This window comes from Ailuropoda melanoleuca, chromosome X (assembly GCF_002007445.2).
Source record: "Ailuropoda melanoleuca isolate Jingjing chromosome X, ASM200744v2, whole genome shotgun sequence".
Taxonomy (NCBI): domain Eukaryota; kingdom Metazoa; phylum Chordata; class Mammalia; order Carnivora; family Ursidae; genus Ailuropoda; species Ailuropoda melanoleuca.
Window position 1 is genome coordinate 76,532,955 of NC_048238.1, and position 8,505 is coordinate 76,541,459.

The following is an 8,505-nucleotide window of genomic DNA, read 5'->3' on the forward strand; positions in this document are numbered from 1 at the left end:
GAGCTGGCGGCGGGGGCGAGCACGCTGCGGCCCGGCCGCCGGGGGCGCGCCAGGGGCTCGCAGGGCGCGCGCGCGNCGCGCGCGCCCCGCGCTTTCGCCGCTCGGCACCTCAGCGCCTGTCCCGCGGGACTCGCTTCTCCTGCGAGCGGCAGCCTCGAGCCCTGTGGCCCTCAGAGGATGGGTGAAAGACAGGAAGCCCAGTAGAAAGGAAGGAGTAGGAAATGAGAACGCGAAAGCGGAGAGTAGGAGCAAAGGAAGGAGGTGGGCATGCCCGGGGAGGAAGAAGGGAAAGGAAAACTAGTGGGGGGGTGGGAGAAGAAAGTCCGAAGTTAAGTAAGTATCCGAGTCCCAAAGCACAGCTCGATGACCGGCACTGCACATAGTGTTAGTGACACTTGAGCCGAGTTACGTGAAACCTGAGCCACCGGCCTCAAGTACGCTGGTTTCTGAACTGCCAGAGCTGAGCAAGCAGGTGCTTGGAGCTCCACACCTGAGACCGCCCCTATAAAGTATGTACAAAGCAGTCGGGGAAATGGCCACACTGCGGTCGCTTTAGTACCCACCTAAGCACGCACCCGGGGTTTTCCAAGATTATGGTAAAGAGCAATACTCTTTCCTTATTGACAAATATTCAAGCCTGGTTGAATCTATATACCCCTCCCTTGTTCCCCCAACTTTCCCTCCCTCCCAGCCCCACGCAAACTTTTCAAAAGCAAAAAAATAAAGTCCTAACCAACACCTCCCTAGTTCAAAGATGTTGATTGTGCTCTGGAACTCACTATGGTAGGTTATTGTTTTGTTTTTTTTTTTTTTTTTTTTTTTTTTTTTTTTTTTTTTTTTTTTTTTTGGCTTGGGAACAAAGCAATTAGAAATACATCTGTAGTCAGCACAGATCTTACAGGTAAATAGGGCAGGTAGTGCACTTAGTCACAAGTTGAAAGGTTTTGTTCAGGTATATAATTAGATAGTTCTTAGCATTCATTTAAAAAATTTCTCAATCAAAGAATGCTTGAACGAATGAAGAGGCGTGTGATTGAGTCAGTCCCATTCTGGGCACCTAAGACAGATCAAGTGTTAACATTCATAGAAATTAGCCTGATAGAAACAGAAAGTGTGAGTTATTTGCGTTGTGTCTACACCATACGGAAACATCTAGACAAACAAAGGCAGGCGTCTGTGGATTTGGAGACATCAGAGGACTGATTGATTTTGTCACCTTTGAGCTAAATGTGTGGGATCTTGCAAATAGCTGAGGGCTGTTCATTCCACTCAAGAGGAAAAAAAGTTTATTCATGCAATAAATACTGAGGCTTTGCACCATCCTATGGGCATGACACTGTACTTGTGTCGAAATCCAGGAAGTATGCTTCCCACTCTCAAAGAGTTTATGAATTAAGTCAGATCCATGTACACAATCCCATAAATAACTACTATTTATCCAGCACTTTTTGGGTGCCAAGTACTATGCCTTGCCTTACCCCATCACCCTTCAAAATAATACACTACCTCATTTGATCTTCAGAGTAACCCTCTGAGGTTGCTCATTTACAGGTGAGGAAATTGAACCTCAGAAGTAACTTCCTCAACATCACACACCTAGAAAGTGATAGAGCAAGGATTTAAATGGCTGATTTCAGAAACCACACCACTGTGCTATACTGCCCCTCAATACCACTGTGTGATAGCGAGGTTAGCGATGGATAGAAGATGGGGACATTAGGGGCGCCTGGGTGGCACAGCAGTTAAGCGTCTGCCTTCGGCTCAGGGTGTGATCCCGGCGTTCTGGGATCGAGCCCCACATCAGGCTCCTCTGCTGGGAGCCTGCTTCTTCCTCTCCCACTCGCCCTGCTTGTGTTCCCTCTCTCGCTGGCTGTCTCTATCTCTGTCAGATAAATAAATAAAAACTTTAAAAAAAAAAAAGAAGATGGGGACATTAGAACTACAGTGGGTAGGATGGAAGTTAAACAAAAATAAAAACTTCAGTGTTACGGAAAGATCGAGAAACACTAAATGTTACAAAGGAAAGATGGAATACCTCCTTAAGAGATTTTACGAAGTAGATCAGCTGTCGAGAATGATTCAATGCAGCCTAATGACAAAAGAGAGGGGTTAACTGGTTTGTGATATGTGATTTCATCCTCTCAAGCCTCATCATCACTGTTAGAACTATCCTCCTCTTTGAGGCAAATAACAATTCATTGTCCACTACTAGTGGAGTTAAAAAAAAAACATTAATTTTTTGGGTCTATGTTGCAGAAGAGAAAGAGGATTTTTTTTTTTTAATGCTCCGCAACAACTGGTACACTGTTAGGGTGTCTTGTTTTGTTTTGTACTTTATCCTTAACTATCAGAGCCTACCTTTTAATTTGTTTGCAACTGGGTCAAATACAATATCAGATAATAGGTACTGATTTACTCACCACTTCACTAAGAAGTGAACACTTCTGGAGTAGAAAACCAATGCCATTCAATGATATCGCACAACAGTTTAGCAAAGGAAGCAAAGTAGGATACCATGGATGGCTGCTTCTGCCCGGGGAATTTAGGAAAGCAGAATGTAATCTCCCAATTTAGAATTTGGCCACTAGACAAGAGTCTAACGCCCCTACTCTTGTGAAAATAGCAAGGAATCTTTAATAAGCACCATAATCATGTCCTTATTTCTGCACTTCATCTAAAAGACACAGCACTATCATGGCTATCGTACCAGGCTAAGGGACTGATGCAATGGGAAACCCTGAGACAAGGACATCCCAGCTGAATTACAAAAATAGCTTTTCCCCCCAAGGATTTTAAATGCTGATTTCAAGCCTCACAAGCATAAAGAAAATAGACAAACCCAAACATGATTGTTGCAGAAAATATGCCATTACCTGACCACTCGGAGTTACGATCTGAAGCACTTTGTTGTATTGCCAGGCTAAAAGTGGGGAAAAAAGACACTCTAACCTTTTTCTCTGTGTTAACTTCTCCTGAGCCTGGCTCATCTCCCATACTAACCTTGAGCCTCAACATGCTTTGCAAATCCCCTGGCAAGTAGTGGGGTGGTGGTAATGCCTCCTTTTAGCCTTTGAGGAAATGCCTCTCCTGGCCTCGTTTTCTTGCAAAGTCACCAGCATAGAAATAAACATTTCATTCAAACATAAATGAAATCTACAGATCAAATTCTGTGAAAATGGGTTTTCGGTTGCTTTCTTGTTTGTTCGTTTGTTTTTACATCTAAGCGAAGTGCACACTAGATGGGAAAACTGACCTTGCTCAGGATTCTCATGACTTGAAGTGTAAAGGTCAAAGTGTGATAGAGCACATGTGTTTCTACCCAGCCGCTGACAGTGGAGTGAAGTGATAATACCCTCCAGAGGAAACGTTAAGGTGTCTTCTGCTTTTTGTAACCAACTGTCAAGCTGGGAGGTAAAGATTCCATGTCTCTTTTAAATAAAAAAATAAAAAAAAAATAGGCCATCATCTCTTTGTCAACAAAGCACATTCAAACTCTAAGCATTTCTGCTTCTGCATCTGCTTCTGAATGGCTATTAACTAACTCTTGTCAAATGTTTTGTTATACAACTGTGAAAAACTGCTTGAACAAAGGTTATGCACATTATTAGCTCTGTGGTAAAACTCGAAATTGAATTTAACCCAGTAGTTACTGATTATTTTTATCATTACCTCAGCATATCCACAGGTTTACAAATACAGTTTTTTTTTATTTCAGGAAAAAAAGAGAATTATTATAATTTGATCAGGTAGTGAAAACTTGTTAACGTTGCAAAATTATTTTCTTAGGTTTCCGGGAGTGTGGGTGGGACGAAGAATGTGCATAGTTCAATGAAAAAAAAAAAACTTCCATTTATGCCCAAACAAGTGTTATTTTTATCCTCTGTCATCAAACTTTCTCAACTGTCATCCTTGAACAACTGCAAAATGTAATATTATTAGCTACCACTTTGATCTAACCTTGTACACATATAACACATGGTTGTAGTAGTGGAGGTGGTGATTAGCTCCCTTTTACAGTGGAATGAATAGGTGAAGAAATACTGTGATTCCTTACCTACTTTTCAATTAAGATTGAGGACCCACATTTTGTTTTCTCCATGACAAAACAGATCTTCCCTCCTGGGTCCTTTCTTTATCTCATGAACAATACCTTAATGAGCCAAAGGACCAGGTTCTACTTTGGACTCTTTTCTACTTGTTTCATTTATATCTTCTATGGTCAACTGGAGTGCAGACTAATTGAACGCTGTTTTGCTCTCTACTTCCTTGAGACAAAGTTATACAAACTCCTTAATGAGTTTTAGACATGCTAGTATCTACACCGAATGTGGAAGAATTAACAGAACTCGCTAGTTGTAGCTTGGAAAGGGATGCTTTTCGGGAGAAGATGATCAAAAAGAGTATTATTTGGGCAGTGAGAGGGGTCATGTGCAAGTGAAACATGAAGGTGTCTACTGTAGTTCGGCTACTCTTTGCTTGACCTTTTCTCTTTTCTCTCTTCCTTAAAGACTTCCTCTCCTCTTCTCTAGGCATATTATGGGGCAAGAAAATGTACATACCACAACTGTGCCCCACCTCTAAATTTAATTATAGACATATAGTTATTTTTCTATAACTGCTCTCGTGTTCCAAAACACCTATGCCAGTTGCCTGGCGGCACAGTTACGGACAGGTGAGGAGTAACATTGTCAATTAAAATATAAAAATATGCTCTGAATTAGAAGTCCCTCCTGTGCAAATGTTCGATTTAAAGTTAAAACTCACTCGTGGCAGTGAGGTGGGGGCAGATTGGAGCTGCATAATCTTGCTGGATCCTGGCTGAAGTGTAGCACATTGTGCCCCACTCTATCCATGGCTTAAATGTCCATAATTTACAGTTTATTTTCTCAGCATGGGCCATGCACGGTAATTGTGTCAAGGTACTCAGCCATCTCTTCTTATTTACTTACTGGAACAATTTCACCATCTCCCAGAGAACTCCATACCCATTAGCAGTCACTTTCCATTTCCTGCCACTCCCCCTAGCCCCTGGAAAACAGTAGTCTACTTTCTGTTCTTATAGATTTGCCTGTTCTGGACATTTTATATAAATGGAATCATACAATATCTGTCCTTTTGTGGCTGCCTTATTTTACTTAGCATAATGTTTTCAATGTTCCTCCTTAGGATGGCATCTCTCAGTACGTCATTCTTCTTTATGGCTGAATAATATTCCACTATACGCATACACTACATTTTGTCTATTCATTCATAGCCTGACATTTTAGTTGTTTCTACTTTTTGGTTATCATGAATACTGCTGCAATGAACATTCGTCTATGAGTTTTTGTGTGGATGTGTGGTTTCATTTCTCTTGTGTGTGTGTGTGTGTGTGTGTGTGTGTGTGCATATACCTAGTGGTGGGAGTGCTGGGTTATGGTGACTCCATGTTTAGCCTTTTGAGGAACTGCCAGACTGTTTCCAAACTGGCTGCACCATTTTAAAATCCCACCTGCAGTGTATGAGGCTTCCAATTTGTCCACACCCTTGCCAAGACTAGTTATCTTTAAAAAAAAAAGTATATTATTGTAGCCATCCTAGTGGGTATAAAGTGGTATCTCAATGTAGTCTTTTTTTAAAAAAAGATTTTATTTTTAAGTAATCTCTACACCCAACGTGGGGCTCAACTCATGACCCCGAGATCAAGAGTCACATGCCCCAACAGACTGAGCCAGCCAGGTGCCCCTCAATGTAGTCTTGATTTGCATTTCTCTAATGACTAACAATGTTGAACATCTTTTCATGTGCTTATTGACCATTTGTGTATCTTTTTTGAAAAAACATTTTTTAAAATCCTTTGCCCATTTTAAATTGAGTTGTCTTATTATTGAGTTAAAAGAATTATTTTTATATTTTAGATACCAATCCCTTATTGTACCTGTCATTTTCAAATATTTTCTTCCATTCCATGGGGTGTCTTTTTCATTTTCTTAATGTTGTCCTTTGAAACAAAAAGAAAGTTTTTAATTTTAATGTAATCCAATTTATCATTTTTTTCTCATACTTTTCATATTATATCTAAGAAACCATTGCCAGATGGTCATGAAGACTTTCACCTGTTACCTTTTAAGAGTTCCACAGTTTTAGCTCATATATTTTGGTCCTTGATCCATCTTGAGTTAGCTTTTGTGTATATCGTGAGGAAGCGGTCCAAATTTATTCCCTTACATGTGGATATCCAGTCATCCCAGCAACATTTGTTGAAAAGACTCCTCCTTCCCTGATGAAGGTCGTGGCACCCTTGTCAAAAATCTATAAAAAATCAATAAAAGGATTTACTTCTGAACCCTCAATTCTACTCTATCAATCTATATGTCTATCCTTGTGCCAATACTACACTGTCTTGATTACTGTAACTTGGTAATACATTTTGAAAAAAGGACAAATTTGTTTTGAAACACTTATTGATGTTCTGGGATCCTTGTATTTCCATATTAATTTCAGGATCATATTGTCAATTTTTGAAAAGCTGCCAGCTGGGATTTTGATAGAGGTTGCGTTGAATACAGAGAAATTTGAGGAATATCAACACCGTAATGATATTAAGGCTTCCAGTCCAAGAACATAGGATTTCCTCCCATTTATTATGTTCTTCTTTAATTTCTTTCAACAATACTTTACTGTTTTCAGAGTATAATTTTGCACTTTTTTGTTAAATTTTGTAAAATTTATTCCTAAGTATTTTATGCTTTTTGATCTTGCAGTAGATGGAATTGTTTTGTTAATTTCAGTTTTGGATTATTCATTGTATAGATTTTTATATATTGAGCTTGTATCCTACAGCCTAGCTGAGCTAGTTTATTTTTCTTGGATTCCTTAGGATTTTCTATATACAAGATCATGTCATCTGCAAACAGGTATTTTTACTTCTTCCTTTCTAATCTGGATGCTTTTCCCCCCTTTTTCTTACTTAATTGCTTTGGCTAAAACCTCCAGCACAATGTCAAAAAGAATTGGTGAGAGCAAACATCTCTGTCTTATTCCTGATCTTAGGAGGAAAGCTTTCAGTCTTTCACCGTCAAGTATGATGTTAGCTGTGGGTTTTTATAGATACTCTTTGTTAGATTGAGGAAGTTTCTTTCTAGTTTGTTGAGTGTCTTTATCTTGAGAGGTTAGATTTGGTCTAATGCTTCTCTGTGTCTAATAAAAAGATCACGCGGTTTTCGTCCTTTATTCTGTTGATACAGTGTATTACGTTAATTGATTTTTTAATGTTAAGCCAACCCCCCACTACTGGAATGAATGCTGTTTGATCACAATGTATAACCCTTTTTTATGTTGCTGGGTCAATTTGCTGGTATTTGGTTGAGGATTTTTGCATGTATATTCATAAGAAATTTTGGTCTGAGTTTTACTGTGACAGCTTTGTCTGGCTTTGGCATCAGGATAATACTGGCCCCATAGAATGAGCCAGGAAGTTTCTTTCTTCTTCTAATTTTTGGATGAGTTTGAGAGGAATTGGTATTAATTTGTTAATTTGTTTTGTTTTGTTTTATTGACTCAATCTTATTACTTGCTATATGTATATTAAGATTTTCAATTTCTTTTTAAGTCAGTTTTGGTAGTTTGTGCATTTCTAGGAATTTGTCCATTTCATTTAGGCTTCTAATTTTTGAGATAAAATTGCTCATAATATTCTATTCTAATCCTTTTTATTTCCATAAGGTCGTACTGATGTCCCCTCTTTCATTTCTGATTTAGTAATTTGAATCTTCTCTCTTTTCTTGGTCATTCTAACAGAAGGTGAGTCAATTTTGCTGATCTTTTCAAAGAGCCAACTTTTGTTAATTTTCTCTACTTTTTTATTCTCCATTTCATTTGTCTCTGTTTAAATCTTTATTTTCTTTCTTTCCTAGCTTTGCGCAGTGGCAGTTTCGTAGCCAATGAGGTTTATCCGAGGCGTGGTTATTGCTAATTGAAAACTTTTCCCAATACCCCGCTGTGACGACTTGAAATATAGTCGGCATTGGCAATTTTTGACAGTCTCTATGGAGACTGATTTGCTTCTGTTTAATAAAAGTTCGCGTCATGTTTTATAAAAAAAAATATTTTCTTTCTTATGTTTGCTTGGGTTTCATTGGCTCTTCTGTTCTAGTTCCTTAGAAAATATTCCACGTACACTTGAAAAGAATTTGTATTTTACTGTTGCTGGATGGAATGATCTGTATATGTCTGTTAGGTTCAGGTCTATATTGCTATTCAAATACACTATTTATTTCCTTATTCATTCTGTGTCTGGATGATCTATACATGGTTGAGAGGAGTGTATAAAGTCCCCAATTATTATTGTAGTGCTGTTTATTTCTCCTTTTAGCTCTGTTAGTTTTTGCTTTATGTATTTAGGTGCTCCGATGTTGGGTGCATAAATAATTATAATTGTTATATCTTCTTGATGGATTGATCCCTTTATCATTATGTGATATCCTCTGTGTCTTATTACCATTTTCGGTTTGAAGTCTATTTAGT

At 38.7% G+C, this 8,505-nt stretch overlaps 1 non-coding gene across 1 annotated transcript; it reads left to right on the forward strand.

Annotated features, from left to right (window-relative positions):
- Positions 1 to 7,893: 7,893 nt before the first annotated feature.
- Positions 7,894 to 8,034, forward strand: LOC117797584. Its single transcript, XR_004622586.1, has one exon. It is a non-coding gene; the product is annotated as a U4 spliceosomal RNA (small nuclear RNA).
- The last annotated feature ends 471 nt before the right edge of the window (positions 8,035 to 8,505 follow it).